This window comes from Schistocerca piceifrons, chromosome 7, assembly GCF_021461385.2.
Source record: "Schistocerca piceifrons isolate TAMUIC-IGC-003096 chromosome 7, iqSchPice1.1, whole genome shotgun sequence".
Classification (NCBI taxonomy): domain Eukaryota; kingdom Metazoa; phylum Arthropoda; class Insecta; order Orthoptera; family Acrididae; genus Schistocerca; species Schistocerca piceifrons.
The window spans coordinates 483095455-483113285 of record NC_060144.1 but is presented as its reverse complement, the minus strand read 5'-3'; the positions used below and the strand labels follow the sequence as shown (position 1 = coordinate 483113285).

Genomic DNA, 17831 nt, shown 5'->3' with positions numbered 1-17831 from the left:
TAGTGAAAGCATAGTAAGCGGATGAATCCTGTCTCTCTTATTTTGTTTAGTATAGGCTGACGAGCCATCGAATTATGTCGACCTATTTAACAGTGTGTTGGTCCACCAGTAGTACACCTGCGACTATGTGTGGCATCATTTCCACCAGTCATGCCGCCGGAGTGACCGAGCGGTTCTAGGCGCTACAGTCTGGAACCGCGCTGCTGCTACGGTCGTAGGTTCGAATCCTGCCTCGGGCATGGGCGTGCTTGACGTCCTTAGGTTAGTTAGGTTTAACTAGTTCTAAGTTCTAGAGGACTAATGACCTCAGATGTTAAGTCCCATGGTGCTCAGAACCATTTGAGGGCGGGATCATCGAGGCTGGATCGTGAATCAATTGAAATGTGTTGCCTGGTGAGATGAAACACGTTTCTAGTCACACCACTTCGATGGTCATGTGCGGATAGGTCATCGTCCAGGCGAAAGAGTGCTTGAGGCATGTCAGGAGACAGGCTGGTGCGGGCAGTATGTGCTATGGGAGACATTTCACCTAGGCTTCCACGAGACCTGTGGTAGTAACTGAAGGTACCACGAGGGCTATGGACTGTGTGAACATTATTGCACACTACCTGTATCCCTTCATGCTTGCGAAGTCTTCTCAGATCGTGATGGTATCTTCTAACACGATAGCTGCCCAAGGCCAGACTAGTGCTAAGTGATCTGAAGAGCATGGGAAGAAGTCATGTTGATGTGTCGATCACCAAATTCATCTGATCTGGATCCGATGGAATACAACTGGGACGCGAACCGGTGCCAGCAACGAGCACACATACCACCGGCAAGCGTTTCCTTTTAATCTTATTATGTTCTTGCTATGTAATTGATGTTCGTAGTGACCCATTTTAAAAGGTATGTACAGTACCAATAAATATATCTGATAAAATGTTTCATTACCTCCGAACCAGTGAACATTTTCGAAAAGTGACGCCGAGCAGCCTGCTCGCTGGCCTGATGCAGCCAATTAAAGAAAACGTACTGATGTGGATCATACTAAGATAATGTCTGAGTTAAAGCAAGAGAACTTTCGATGGTCTGCACTGCATGGTGCTATCTAAAGAGATTGACCATCACCAACGTGGGTTGCTTCCATGTTAGATCTGTTGAGTTATGCAAAATTACATGTCTTGTTAGCCACTAATTAATGTGGTCCCTACGAGAAACATTCCCAGTGAATATCTCATTGATAGACAGAAGGCAACACCATAACAAGGCAGTAATTTGCGGGGAATTGCATGGTCTACGCGTAGACATCTGCTGTCGCATATTTCTAGCAACCTACTAACAAGCACTTGTCGATTCCATGCCACACAGGATTGCTCTGTACTGCGTTGACGCTTGGAGCAATACGCTATTCAGTTTTGGGTCATTCGTTAGACACTTGACATCCGCCATTGGATGAAAGCCTTTTCCGTGCATTACTATTTTCAGCTACATGTATCCCAGTTGCTCCTGTACGTTTTCTAATAGCATTTACACACGATACATCGGGTCGGGCTAATGGCTCTGAGCACTATGGGACTCAACTGCTGAGGTCATTAGTCCCCTAGAACTTAGAACTAGTTAAACCTAACTAACCTAAGGACATCACAAACATCCATGCCCGAGGCAGGATTCGAACCTGCGACCGTAGCGGTCTTGCGGTTCCAGACTGCAGCGCCTTTAACCGCACGGCCACTTCGGCCGGCGATCCATCGGGTCGTCACCTTGGTATTTTGTTACCTCTTGAAATCCGGCGAAGAAATTCCTTGGTCCATCCAATATTCATTCCTGAGGTGAACGTCCCACCCTCCCCTACTTAATTTTCATTACAGTCATCATTACATACGTCTTCCGCTAAGAAAGACCTGTCGACTATGGCTTCATTACAGACGGAGAACGTAAGCAGATGGGGAGAAAAATTAGCTGTGTCCTTTGCAAATGAACTACCCTGACTTTTTCGATAAGACAATTAGGCAATCCAGTGAAACTCTACGTCTGAATGGGCGTTTGAACCAGCGACCTCTCGAATGTGAGTTCAGTGCGCCACCTCCCTCTCTTCCACTCCAGGCTGCACCCTGGTACACTTATTTGCAGTCCTGTCTCTCTTAGCAATTGCCAACTTGTCACATCAAAATAGTCCCACATTCAGGTAATAAGCGTAGGGGCAGGGGCAGATGCAATAAGCCTGCATCGCCGTTCTAGGCTAGATTCTAGTGGACGTAGTTTGTTCTTGCCTTCCTCAGACCTGTCGTGAAGTTTCGAGAGTATCTCTGTCGTGCGGCTGACTTGCCCTCACTTCATGACATAATGCGGAGAGATTTGGAATTTAATCCAGAACAATGGCGCAAAATTTAGGTGATCAAGAACCTCACGTCACCACCTCTTTTCTCCTTGTCGGCCAAATACTGGCAGTCGAAAATTTCCACAACCAGAATTCGAACAGGCTTGCCTTTCGAGCGCCACCGCACAGTCTCCCAACTTGCAAGCCTACTTCATTTATCAAAAACACTCCATGCCATTTTACTCTTTTGTTTCTTTCGTTCGCCGTCCGTCGTGTTGGGTCTTCAACTGACATTAAAACTCGTCAACGGTTTCACTTCGTAGTCGATTTATACTATTTTCTTTTCGATGTGTTGGCTATAAATTATTTCAGTCTTATTGTAATCGATTTTTAGCGCTACTCTCAAACTTCGTCTATCAAGTTCTTTGACCTATTGTTGAAGCTTTCTAAACACAAAACCAAATTGGTTCACCCAATAAACTGTACCTTTACTTTCTCCGGTACGACTATTGGAACAGATTGTGGGCAAACAAGTAATCGAAGTCGTGTCCAATTGAAAGAGTTACGCCAAGCCTTTGAGCCACAATAAATTATTATTATTATTATTATTATTATTATTCTTTCTTTCTTTTTTCAGACGTTATGTCTGGTCAAAAATGGAAAGTGACGCGGACCTTGATCAAGCGTGACTTCCTTTTAACTGTACGGTATATGTTATATTGCATTTAGGAACTTTCGGGTAATTGAACATGTATCAATAATTACGGATATCTGTAGTTGTATATATAAGTTTGGATGTAGCTGTATTACTTTGCTGTACTGGTGGATATTGTGTGATATGACTCCTGTAGTTGCTAGTATAATTGGTATAATGTCAACTTTATCCTGATGCCACATGTCCTTGACTTCCTCAGCCAGTTGGACGTATTTTTCAATTTTTTCTCCTGTTTTCTTTTGTATATTTGTTGTATTGTGTATGGATATTTCGATTAGTTGTGTTAATTTCTTCTTTTTATTGGGGAGTATGATGTCAGGTTTGTTGTGTGGTTTTGTTTTATCTGTTATAATGGTTCTGTTCCAGTATAATTTGTATTCATCATTCTCCAGTACATTTTGTGGTGCATACTTGTATGTGGGAACGTGTTGTTTTATAAGTTTATGTTGTAAGGCAAGCTGTTGATGTATTGTTTTTGCTTCATAGTCATGTCTTCTGGGGTATTCTGTATTTGCTAGTATTGTACACCCGCTTGTGATGTGATCTACTGTTTCTATTTGTTGTTTGCAAAGTCTGCATTTATCTGTTGTGGTATTGGGATCTTTAATAATATGCTTGCTGTTAATATCTGGTGTTTATTGTTTGATCCTGTATCGCAATCATGAATCCTTCCGTCTCACTGTATATATTGCCTTTTCTTAGCCATGTGTTGGATGCGTCTTGATCGATGTGTGGCTGTGTTAGATGATACGGGTGCTTGCCATGTAGTGTTTTCTTTTTCCAATTTACTTTCTTCGTATCTGTTGATGTTATGTGATCTAAAGGGTTGTAGAAGTGGTTATGAAATTGCAGTGGTGTAGCCGATGTATTTATATGAGTGATTCCTTTGTGTATTTTGCTAGTTTCTGCTCGTTCTAGAAAAATTTTCTTAAATTGTCTACCTGTCCATAACGTAGGTTTTTTATGTCGATGAATCCCCTTCCTCCTTCCTTTCTGCTTAATGTGAATCTTTCTGTTGCTGAATGTATGTGCTGTATTCTATATTTGTGGCATTGTGATCGTGTAAGTGTATTGAGTGCTTCTAGGTCTGTGTTACTCCATTTCACTACTCCAAATGAGTAGGTCAATATTGGTATAGCATAAGTATTTATAGCTTTTGTCTTGTTTCTTGCTGTCAATTCTGATTTCAGTATTTTTGTTAGTCTTTGTCTATATTTTTCTTTTAGTTCTTCTTTAATATTTGTGTTATCTATTCCTATTTTTTTGTCTGTATCCTAGATATTTATAGGCATCTGTTTTTTCCATCGCTTCTATGCAGTCGTTGTGATTATCCAATATGTAATCTTCCTGTTTAGTGTGATTCCCCTTGACTATGCTATTTTTCTTACATTTGTCTGTTCCAAAAGCCATATTTATATCACTGCTGAATACTTCCGTTATCTTTAGTAATTGGATGAGTTGTTGATTTGTTGCTGCCAGTAATTTTAGATCATCCATGTATAGCAAATGTGTTATTTTCTGTGGGTATGTTCCAGTAATATTGTATCCATAATTTGTATTATTTAGCATGTTGGATAGTGGGTTCAGAGCAAGGCAGAACCAGAAAGGACTTAATGAGTCTCCTTGGTATATTCCACGCTTAATCTGTATTGGTTGTGATGTGATATTATTTGAATTTGTTTGGATATTAAGTGTGGTTTTCCAATTTTTCATTACTATGTTTAGGAACTGTATCAATTTAGGATCTACTTTGTATATTTCCAATATTTGTAGTAACCATTAGTGGGGTACACTATCAAAAGCTTTTTGGTAATCAATGTATGCGTAGTGTAGCGACCTTTGTTTAGTTTTAGCTTGATATGTCAGCTCTGCATCTATTTTCAGTTGCTCTTTACATCCCCGTGCTCCTTTGCAACAGACTTTTTGTTCTTCATTTATAATTTTGTTCTGTGTTGTATGTGTCATTAATTATTAATTATTATTATTGTTATTATTGTTATTATTGTTATTATTATTATTATTATTATTATTATTATTATTATTATTATTATTATGTTCCAATAAAACGTACTCCTCCTTCGCTATCCAAGATTAAGATTCTGAAAACTGTCTGTAGAACTGTTAAGAAATACTTACTATAATTATAACCAACTGAACCTCTCTAAACGTTCACTTATTAAAGAATTACTTAACGCACGTCACTGCATCGTTACCGGCTGTACAAGCTGCCTTCAATGGTGAACACAGAATGTTCAAAATGTGTACCTGCCAAACTGATCACTACAACTGAAACGCGGTTAAGCATCCACGTCCAAGTCCGAGTAGAGGACGCAAAAATTATGGTATTATTCCTCTTCTTTTGTGAGAACTGCGGTAGAGGAGGGGATTGCGGTACGCCTTTAAATGAATATCGGAGATTAAAAATCAATCTTCCATTAATTTAATGGAATTTCAGCTACTCAGGCTTCAAAAAGTGTACTATAAAAGAACACCGTACTCTGGGACAGTGTGAAGTTTCTAAACACTTCATCCAATTCTTGCTGTACCTGTGGTGTCGATAGAGATTCTATAGAATTTCTTTTTTGTTTATTCGTGAACTGTTTTTAAAAATAAGTGAAGACTGAGCATTCCTTCAACAATTAGTTGATATCACGTATCTCACACGCAGGTCGTACAGAACTAGTAATTTATAGCACAAAATGCGCACTGTTTGGGACCCTTTTGTATCAAGAACCGAAGAGCAATCCCGTGAACTGCGATTGATCTTGCCTGTATCATGTGATTTCTTTTGCCGGCCGCGGTGGTCTAGCGGTTCTAGGCGCTCAGTCCGGAGCCGCGCGGCTGCTACGGTCGCAGGTTCGAATCCTGCCTCGGGCATGGATGAGTGTGATGTCCTTAGGTTAGTTAGGTTTAAGTAGTTCTAAGTTCTAGGGGACTGATGGCCACAGATGTTAAGTCCCATAGTGCTCAGAGCCATTTTTTGTGATTTCTTTACAAAATGGGAAGCATCGGAAGAATTGCTTTTGGCAAAGAATTTTGATACATAAAATGTCTGAGCATTAATAACAATATGTTCATCTTCCGAAAGATATAAGAATCTTCAAGACGCAATAATGTTCCCATTTTGTTTAAAAACAGGCACCAATACGAAGAATCAGTTTGACAATGATGGTGGTAAAGGACTTGGAGGATCAGTTAAGCCATCCTCACAATGGATGAGAAAACATTCGTGGACGAAGGAGCTGGTAGTTGTGTGGCTTCACAACATGGGTTTTCAGGTTCGGCAGCATTCTGTAGCGTGACAGACGGAATAACAGACGTCCAGTTTTTGCTTCATGGAGAGGAGTGTGGCCAATCAGATGAAAGGTCATGTTCTATGTCACAATGGAAATGTCATACTGGATTTCGTCGTTATTAGGTTTTTAGGTGACGCCCGTATTTCATGGGTTTTCTACTGTAACATGCGTCCTACGAATATACGCTATTTCAAAGCACCAGCACATTGATGACCTCTCGAAAACTTGCAGTTTTTGGAATGATTTATTACAATAAAATTACGTCATATTGATTGTTAAAGAATTTTTGTATTTGTTTTCACGTTCTAACTCGCAGGTTACAAAAATTGTTGTTTTAAGGCAGCAGGGCATTGAAGATTTATCAAAAATGCGTCACTCTTGGTACGATCAGTTGTTATTAAATGTCAGTTAACGACCTACCAGCATTTAAAGCTTTTAGGGCGCCGTCACATAAAAGATATAGCCATATTTCTTTTCTGATGGGTCCATTGCATGCACTTAAGTCGGTGAATGGCAGTTTTTATTGCGTATTTTTTAGTGTCTGTATACATTTGCTTATTAATGTATTTTGTTTCTTACTTAGAATATACGTTATACAATCAATACAATTAATTATAGACCACATTGGAAAGCAGTATTTGTGACTTTTGGGCTATGCTCGAAAAGAACTATATACATTGAAAAAGACTACGGTGAAAATGATATTTTGTAACATTAACTCTTATTTTTAAAGTGCAATCAGAAAGACTAAAATCCCAATTTTCTCGATGGTTCAAATGGCTCTGAGCACTATGGGACTTAACATCTGAGGTCATCAGTACCCTAGCACTTAGAACTACTTAAACCTAACTAACCTAAGGACATCACATGCATCCCTGCCCGAGACAGGATTCGAACCTGCGACCGAAGCGGTCGGGCGGTTCCAGACTGAAGCGCCTAGAACCGCTCGGCCAATTTCCTCGATGATTGCAATAAATTCTACATTGGAAAAACGCACAGAAACTCCAAAGTTAGGTTCAAACAACAACTCGAAATTATGAAAGTAATTTATCTAAATTTTTCATGCACCTACACAACCAAAAACTCGAAGCAGAAAGAAAAGAAAAAAACAGTCAAAATTTTACATCATCTATGCAAACTAAGGACATATCTATTAAAATCGATAAAGAGTATATTTTCACTTCCTACTCTTAACGCCATCACTGCCCCTATACCAAAGGAAGTTCGATATTGTACAAAGAAAACAATTTCACCAGTAGGTGTCATCAGTGAAAGTACAGCCTAGAACAACTGGCATAACCATTATATGAAAAATGCTTATTAAAACTCACGTATATTTATATTCTAAGGATCTTCATTATTAAAATGCAGATATATTACAAAGATTGTAGAATTCGTTCGATGTCTGCTACCACGTCTACCCGATAGAGTCTCGACACGTTGTAGCAATACACTAGAACCGTTGTGGGCAAAAAGCGACCCGCTAACGGTTTTTGTGCGGCCAGCCAAGACAGAATTTTTACGCAACAATTAATACCTTTTTTGAAATGCAAAACTAATTAATGCATGCAGTCATTTTAAAAGGTGCGGGCCTCCGCTAACCTCTGCTTCCACAAAGTGGCCCCCGAACCAAATTATTACCCGCCCTTGCTCTAGAATTTGTTGCACATGCCATGTCCTTTACGAGGTACACTGCACTCTCCCAGAACACTTCAGATAGTTAAGCTAATTTTCACCTGTATTCCACGGCCACATGTAACTTTCTCATGAATTTCCGAGATCATCCTTAGTAAATACAGGCTGAACGCGAACTGCGTCAACAAAATGTCGTACAATGTTCTGGGATATTTTCTGAGTACTTTCCTATAGCACACCAGTGATCGCCGATAGCTTGTTACTTGGTAACAACGTAATTATGATACTCGATTTGTTATCCCAATTAAATTCCGTTCCTCTAAAATACCTTCACAACAGTCAAAAAAACTGTATCACCACTAAAACATACATCACAAAACACAGAGAGTATTACAACACCGTCATCTGTAAAAGTACTGTGATTTGACTCCCTTCGCTTGCGGAAACAGCTCAGCATAGTGTCTCTTTCATTCCGTTCAGTGAACCTACCAATGAAGTGCATATCGGCCAATTCAATGGGAGGTTGAGGGCGAAGAGTAAGGTGGACATTACCAAGAGCGTACCTACGACCGGCAATGGGGAGGAAGAGGGCCACTTATATTTTCTTCGAACTGATGCTGTACCGCTACATCTGCCGGTCTGGCAGGGCAGTATGACATCCTGGTTTGTGAAAATATTTTTTCTATCCTTTTTGTATGCCCATGGGGATTACCGTTGTTAACTCTTCCATTCGGACCCGTAATAGCTTTTACATATTTCCAAAGTATCCACAAAAGCCTAATGGTTCCTACATTACACCATTGCGTTCTAGTTTGTAAACTAGATCACTAAAAGGCAGCACCAACAGGTCCGTATGGACACATTAAAAAAAAAGTTCCCTAATTAACAAAATATTTGAAGTCATGTTTAATGTGTTGCTAGAAGAAAGTAAAAAATAATATTGTTTTGTAAAGTAACATTTAGGCTGTAAAGGGTGAATAGCAAATGCTATGAGTGAACAAAACAAGTTTATTCCCAAACAAGGCACACAACGCATACCAACATTAGTACTGCTGTGCCGATATTTTCAGTGTAATACAGGTAGAAAGATAAATGGGGACAAGAAATCAAATTAAATGCAGTTTCTTTGTACGAGCTGCTGGAGTCTAGGGTGTCTTATACCAAAAACACAGTGTCGGAAAAAAAGCAACACCCTCAAACACCCTAAAGTAATGTTCGGTGACACCACGGTTTAATATGTGCATACTGAGAATTTATAGTGTTTGTGATTCATTTCTCACGGTCATCGGCGATGAGATAGCGCTCAGGACACCTGTCTGTGCACCCTCTGTTTAGACTCTGCACGCAGCAACTGTGCTGAGTCTGGAGGTGAACAGTTTTTGCAACATTCATTCTAGGTTACAACAGAACTAAGATTACTCGTTACTCTGGCCAGACTACCACTGACATCACATCTCTTGTCGTGAAAGAGTCGACTGCAGAGTGGAACGGCGCTCTCTTGTTTTCAGTTACGAGGGAACGTTCTCTCTGCATGCGAGTGATGGACGTACACGTCTACGGTGTAAACCTTGCGAGCGGCCTATTCCAGAATGCATTCGCCACGATACACAGGCTTCATGGCGTGGGGTGGCAATCAGTTCCAATGCGCGGTTACATTTAGTGTTTCGGCAGGGTAAAGTAACCGGTGCCCGCCACACTGTACAGGTTGTTATCCCTGTGCTACTGCCATTTCTACGACTGAAAGGTGAAATGATATTTCTGCAGGACCTTTTCGTCCATATACGGCTGCTGCGACGGATCGAGCTCTTCACGGTGCACAACTGCTCTGGCCAGCAAGATCACCAGATCTCTCTCCAGCAGAACACATGAGAGACGCGGTGAAGCACGAACTTACTCGTTCTCCAAGGCCGGCAAGAACAATTGCCGGAATGCAACAAAAGGCGCAAGATGCTCGGGACAGTGCATCGCAGGATGCTATTCGTCGCCTTTATGATCGTTTACATGCGGGAACACACTGATGCGTTGCCGCCAGAACCTGTCACGATGCGACTGTTTGGGTAGTATTTGCTCTGACATGTGTGTTTCACTTAGTCTGAGATTGTTATCATATGTTCCTACAGTGATGAGCTACCCGTCACATCACTTGTCAATAAAACGACTTTGTCTTTGGGGATGTCGCTTTTTTTCCGATGTACGGAATATCCCTGAACAAACTCCGAAATTTTGGCGGTGAAGTTGGGGTTCACACTGTACATAAACAGACTTGCAGCCGTACAGGGTAACGCACTTCTTACAGCACGCGGCGCACAGCAGCTCGCAGGAATATCAAAGGAGGCGCTTGAGAAGGCGCAGCATGAAACACGGCAGGTGACGGGGAGCCGAGCTGTGAGTCAGCGCTCACCTTGGGACGCATATAGCCGCTCGCGGCACACCGACACCACAATCAGTCTTGCGCAAAGTGCCGGAAGACGCTGTGCCGTCTAACATTAACCTGTGTTGCTCCCCGGAACCTACGCAGAGCGCTGCTGCACAGGATAAGTATCTAAAACTATCCTGTGACATGATCACCACCAAAACCCGCAGGATAACAACGTAATGTCGAGCACCATCGCGAAAATCGTGTATTGGATGGTAGCTCTCTGTAAATGCGGATAAATGGAAGATAACGCTCACACAAAAGAAAAAGAACTCTATAGCATCTCATTGCAAGATTTGCAGTCAACACCATGATAACGTCACATCGTGTAAGTATACAGCGGTAATACTAAGAATCAATACTAAATGGAGCCAGAATGAGATTTTCACTCTACAGCGGAGTGTGCGCTGATATGAAACTTCCTGGGAGATTAAAACTGTGTGCCGGACCGAAACTAGAAACAGAGACCTTTGCCTTTTGCGGGCTAGTGCTCTACCAACTGAGCTACCCAAGCACGACTCACGACCCGTCCTCACAATTTTACTTCCGCGAGTACCTCGTCTCCTACCTTCCAAACTTCACAGAAGTTCTCCAGCGAACCTTGCAGGGCTAGCACTACTGGAAGAAAGGATATTGCGGAGATATGTCCTGCAAGGTTCGCAGGAGAACTTCTGTGAAGTTTGGAAGGTAGGAGACGAGGTACTGGCGGAAGTAAAATTGTGAGGACGGGTCGTGCTTGGGTAGCTCAGTTGGTAGAGCACTTGCCCGCGAAAGGCAGAGGTACAGAGTTCGAGTCTCGGTCCGGCACACAGTTTTAATCTGCCGGGAAGTTTCAATATGAAATGGAACCATCACGTAAAATCACTGTTAGGAAGGCGTGTGGGAGCCTTTGACTTGCTAGAGGGGATCTGAGGAAGGACGATTTACCTGGAAAGGATATCGCATAAGGCACCAGCGCGAACAACTCTACAGTAATTTGCCAGTGTTTACAGTCCTTACCAAGTCGGCATGACAACAAAGCATCGAACGAATTCGGAGATCTGCTGGTAGTATCGTAACAGGTCGGCAGAGCGCACACCGAAGTGTAGGAGAAATTCAGAAGGATCGTGAATTTGAATCTCCGGAAGAAAGGCGACGGTGTTCTCGCGAAACACTGTTAGGTAATTTTTGAGAAGCTGTATTCAAAGAAAACTCCGTGGTCATTTTATTGAAACCACCTATTTCGTGTAGGGATCATGAGGAGAAGAGAGTTTAGGACGCATACACGGACATATAGGCTCAGTGCGTGAATGGAATAGCACAGGAAGTAATACTGATACGAAAGACTTTCGGATTATACCAGGTGTCCCTCCTCAAGTGCAGTTTCACCACGCGTAGGCAGATAATTGGAATTTCGTTTTTGCAATGTGTTGTTGAGTCCGCTCAAATAAATACGGCTCGTCACCTTTCTCATGCGAGGCTTAGCGTCGAAGAATAGCGTGGATTGCCGGCCAGAGTGGCCGAGCGGTTCTAGCGCTTCAGTCTGGAACCGCGCGACCGCTACGGTCGCAGGTTCGAATCCTGCCTCGGGCATGGATGTGTGTGATGTCCTTAGGTTAGTTAGGTTTAAGTAGTTCTAAGTTCTAGGGGACTTATGACCTCAGATGTTAAGTCCCATAGTGCTCAGAGCCATTTGAACCATTTGAAATAGCGTTGATTTGTACCCAGTTACCAACAAAATTATTTTTAAAGGGGCATTTTACGTGTCCATTCGATAGAGTGGTCCCAAATGAGCCTAGTGCGATATTAGCTTGACCGATTTGTTTTAACTGGAACTTCAGAACAGGATGAATAGCAGCGTCTCGGGCGCCGCCCTGACGGCCACTGCCTTGCAGCAGCGCTGCTCACTACTCAACGGAACTAAACACCTGGGTATCTTCCTCGTCGACGGGGAAAGGACATTGAAATTCCGAGCAACAGAAGACAAAAGGCGTTTCCCCCGTGTTACGTTACTCCTGCTGAGCGACAAACCATATTTTGCTCGGTGACTCAGTAGGCACGTGCTAGCCTACACATCCAGTCTGGGGTTTTACCCTAGTCTTTACTAGCATATTTTCCATGACTTGTGGTTTCTTTCATCTTAGGGTTTGATTTGCAAATGAGAAAAATTCCTAGCTGAGCAAAGTTCGAAGTTTACTGGCTTAGTAAACCAATTCAAAAGTTGGAGGAAAGGCACGGCGTACCACCTCCAATAGGAACGCGCTTGGTAGACGAATGTGGAGTTCGAATAATCCTTCGGGTTTTTGAAAGCTTCAGCTGCTGACAGAAAATAGAAAAAGATAGACGGTTTTCGAATTCAGACGGACTACTTGAATAGCACCTGCTACCCTTCGTACCGGATTCCGCAGCCGTATAATACACTCCGCAGAACACCTGGGGTGAGAAAGTGGGTCGCGGCTTCTGGGGGACGTAAAAGAATAAAAGCAATGGCAATCAATCCTGCGTGTACTAGGAACAGCTTACAGAAGATTTCAGAAAACAAGTTTCCTTGTTTTTATTTGATTCAACGACGTGAGTGAAGTACGGCTGACGTGAATTTTAAGATACTGTATTTTTAGCTTAGCGCTGGAATTAACATGGAGCTTGAGTGAAGTTTGCGCTGCACTCTCGTATCCGCCGTATTAGAGGTGAAAGTAGACGCAGAACTCCAAGTCAGTTACATTCCACCTACCATAGTGGAAACTTACGATACTAGAGCATGCTTAACCTATTGCCAAAGTGGTAGATTCTCGCGGAGTCACGCCGTTACAGCTGCACACACCCATGCCTGAGAATGTAAGAGTGCAGCCGCCTCAAAATAGCGTCCCCACTTCTCTGATTGGCATAATGCCTTCGTCTGAAGCGAACCAGTCGACCGCTGTCCACAGAATCGATGTTGTACGTCACATGGACAGTTTCATTTCTGTGCAGGTACACTGTCTGGTCCGTGGTTTACATCTTTCACAAATGAAAGAGGGAAGACGAACTCATTAACGACGGAACAAAAGCTCGGACGGGAGAAAGAAAGCGATTTACGGAAATTGCAAGAAACCTACATATAGACTTTATAAAATCGTTACAGAAAAGGAACCGCCGGCCAGTGTGGACGAGCGGTTCTAGGCGCTTCAGTGTGGAACCGCGCAACCGCTACGGTCGCAGGTTCGAATCCTGCCTCGGGCATGGATCTGGGTGTTGTCCTAAGGTTAGTTAGGTTTAAGTAGTTCTGCGTTCTAGGGGAACGATGACCTCATATGTTAAGTCCCATAGCGCTCAGAGCCATTTGAACCATTTTTGAACAAAAGTAACCTTTAATTGTGTAAAAGGTAAATAACTTACACAAATGAAATTTTCACTCTGCAGCGGAGTGTGCGCTGATATGAAACTTCCTGGAAGATTAAAACTGTGTGCCGGACAGAGACTCGAACTTCCGAGTTAGAGTCTCGGTCCAGCAACAGTTTTAATCTGACAGGAAGTTTCAACTTACAGAAATGTTTGATACAGCACTGAAGGCAGTATATCTTCAAGTTTTACTTAAGATGTTCAATGTGGCTACCGTTTGTAAAACGACAAATGTCCTACATGTAATCAGTTCCCTGTCAAATACTATATAAAACAAGTCTTGATGATGGTGAGAACTGCTTGTTCCTCCGTTGTAGCTGCTCCTAGACGTTTCCCAAAAGCGGAGGAACAAACTCTGTCTTTAATGTATCCCCATGCACAGAAGTCCACTGGGGTTAAGTAAGATGATTGTGGTGGACAGGATATTCTTCCACCAGGTCCAATTCAAGTCGGCACATTTCTTCGGACATACGCGACAACTTCACCATGATAATGCTGTTTGCTGGGAAATAAATTATGTACTCTTATCCTGGTGTGACGGTGGCATTACCATGTCCAGGTACGATGGGGCAGTTACAATTGACTCAGCAAAAAGAAAGGACTGACAACCTTGTTATAGCTTACAGCGCGAAAAGCATTTACCTTACGCGAGTCCCGCACATGTTCGTTACGTGACTCGCACATGTTCGTTACGTGAGCCTTCTGCTCAACCCATATCAGAACATTATGCCGATTCACTTTACCGCAGGTATGGAGGGTGGCTTTGTCACTGAACACAATTTCATTAAGAAAATGATTTTCAATCTGCATTTTTTAAAACATTTCCACGCATAACTCAGCTCTGTTTTCCTTGTCACTTTCTCTTAAAGTTTGCAACAGTTCCAATTTGTAGAGTTTGAATTATAGGTATTTTCGTAATACCTTCCACAATGTAACACCAGATATATTAAATTGTGTTTATTTATCCATTTATTTATTAACATTACAGAGTGATCCACGGTCTTGGTAACAATAATGGGTCGCTTGCTACTAAAAATTAGTAAGAAATTGCATAGACATACCCTTCAACCCTTTCTACAACATCTCTCAGACCTGTTTTCTTTTACATAATTACATTGTGAAATAGAAACATGTGGTACATAAAACACTTATTGGAAATGGAAAACAAATTTTACTGCATTCAGTTCTAAGCTGGTATGTCTCGTTGAGTTACCCGGACTAAGACTGTAAGACTGCCGAGCTTGTTCAATTGTTGCGACAGAGACTGCTGGCCGACCGTGACCCCGGCGTCCCATGTGGTACACAGCCGGTTCGCTGAAACGATTGTACCAATTCCTAACAGTTTGTCTTTGAAGTGGTGGCTTGCGATATTTTGTCCTGATTGTCTGTGAACTGTAGTAGCGGATTTGGATTCATGAAACCATGAACAACACTGTGCCGGCTCTGCAGAGTTATACAACTCCATGATGACTGTTGGAATAACTCATTCGCGCATGCAACCTAGTAGGGTCGTCGGAAGCCAGTGTTAGGAGAGAATAAAACTTGCAAAACATACCGCGTTCAGTGCTGTATGAAACATTTCTGTACGCTGTTTACTCCTTTCACAACTAAAGGTTCCTTTCACATAACTAATTTATAAACACCCTGTATATCTGTATAGCCGGACGGAGATTTAAACCAGCGTCCTCCCCCAACAAAGGAAAGTGCTTCATTTTTGCTTTGCTGACAATAGTTTATCGAACAAAATTTCGGAGGCTATTCAGTGATATTTACCAAGTACATATGGAATAAAGGACCCCTGGCACCCGATGGTTCGTTACAAGTAATAACATTATTATGATTTAATTAGTTTGTTACACAACTGCGAATGTTCTTGTGCGAAAATATCATCATGATAGGGAAAACGGCGTTAATATGCAATAACCAAACTACACACACCATAAAAAAACAGAGTACTGCAAACGGAACCGACTGCATTACGTTCTTGATCAACTTTTTTTATTTACTTCTTCAAGGCGAAAATCAAACAATTTTTTCCGTTCCTTTTGTTCACAGTGCCTGAAATTTTAAAGGCAGTAATTTAATTTTCAACACATTCACGTATATTTACAAGGATGTGTTTAAATTATTAAGTACAAAATATGGTTCAAATGGCTCTAAGCACTATGGGACTTGACTAACATCTGAGGTCATCAGTCGCCTAGACTTAGAACTACTTAAACCTAACTAACTTAAGGACATCACACACATCCATGCCCGAGGTAGGATTCGAACTTGCGACCGAAGCAGCAGCGCGGTTCCGGACTGAAGCGCCTAGAACCGCTCGGTCACAACGGCTGGCTTTTAATTACAATGTCAGTGTGCTGGTTTAATGGGTTTCAAAAGAAAGTGTTAGAGAAAACAGTGCAGTTGATGTAACGATTTATCATCATTCCAAACACTTTCTAATCTAAAAGTAGCTTACATGTATTACAGAAGACTTTGTTGCGCAACAAGGGCTCGGCCGATGTGACAAATGTTGAGTGAGTTAGTGTCCGTTTTCTCCTGTTAGCCGTTTTCCCCGGTGTAATACGGTCGCCCCAAGCAACCTTTAAAAACAGATGCAGCACGGCGTTCAAACACGCAGCCCATTATTACAGCAAACAAGATATTTCGCGTTTATTAACTATGAGTCGGATAAAAGTAAAAAAAGGTATATACAGCGGAAGAAAACGGATACTAGACTGCTCACAATATTTGTCACACCGGCCAAGTCCGTGTAACACATGTAAGCTACACTCTTTTGTGATGAGGAAGTACTCTGTTACATTCAAATGCCTACAGTCGCTTCAGCGCCTTGTCGGGTATAAACGCCATGAATATTAGCCTGACAGCTAATTATTAGGCGTTTCTGGAGGTTGCCGCTTTCAGAAATGAAGTGTGTGCGCGCGTGTGTGTGTGTGTGTGTGTGTGTGTGTGTGTGTGTGTGAGAGAGAGAGAGAGAGAGAGAGAGAGAGAGAGAGAGAGAGAGCGCACGCTTGTGCGTTTTAGTAAGTTGTTCCACGGCTGCAGATAAAAATAGTCACAAACAAACACGCGAGCAATATACTGTTAACAACTTCGCCAATAAAAACCTGCGACTAATTACTTCCAAGTACAGGCGGCGCAGTTTTAAACCACTCGTACTCTTCATTTCTCACTAATGATCTGATAAATTCTTCGTGACATTTACGTAAACTGAAGACAATGCAAAGATAATTGTCACTCATTTCATCAAATGAGTTTTGTTTTATTGAAGCCACATTCCAAGTTACGTTTCGAACTACATGAGGATACTAATTTAAGCTTTTACATTTGCTATTCACAGTCCACAATTATGTGGAGAATGAGACTGAACTCCAAGTTGCGGACAACTTTCTTTATAAAATTTTCCTACTTTATATTGCACTGATGATAAATATATTGAAGTTCATAAATTATATTATTATTATTATTATTATTTGCTTCAACTTGCCGCAACTCCGCCTTTTAAATTTTATAACAAAGTTACTTTTTTACTTGATAAATCACCATTACTGAAGAAAATATTTTCCTAATAACACAGATAGAAAACTGGGCGGTAGATAAAAAAGGTTGACTACTCCTATTGTCGACGATAACAAAGACAACTAAACAGTGGAAAGGGAAGTCCGCTACAAAAGCTTTCTTCTGTGGGTTTTCAGATTTTGCAACGCTGTTTCCTGATACGATTTTTCGTGGACGAAGCTTTTTCCTTGATACGAGTCTGTTTTGTGAATTTGACGCAGCTTGAGATGTGCCCCGCTGGAAACATCGGAGGACGGTTGGCAGACGCGTGCAGCGCAGCATCGCTCGCTTCCTGGTCTCGCCATCGCTGCAGACATTAACCAGATCGCGCCCTCAAAACGAGCTCCAACTGCCTATTAACAGTGTACTCGAACCCACACGTGGAGCCTGTTAGGCTGCCAACAGACTTCTCACCAATATGCATGCTATCGGACGTTGCTGTCAAAATTCCTACCACCGACGTTTTCCGAGTGTCGGTCAAGTATAGCCACCAGAAGGAACCCATTAACACAAATCGCATATACTGCAACGTACTGGAAAAGTCTCTGT

General features: G+C 42.0%; 1 protein-coding gene across 9 annotated transcripts in view; it reads right to left on the bottom strand.

Moving 5' to 3' along the window:
* LOC124804587 (transcriptional enhancer factor TEF-1) overlaps positions 1-17831 on the bottom strand; it is a 795029-nt gene that overhangs the window by 73576 nt on the left and 703622 nt on the right. The gene's annotated exons all lie outside the window — the stretch shown is intronic.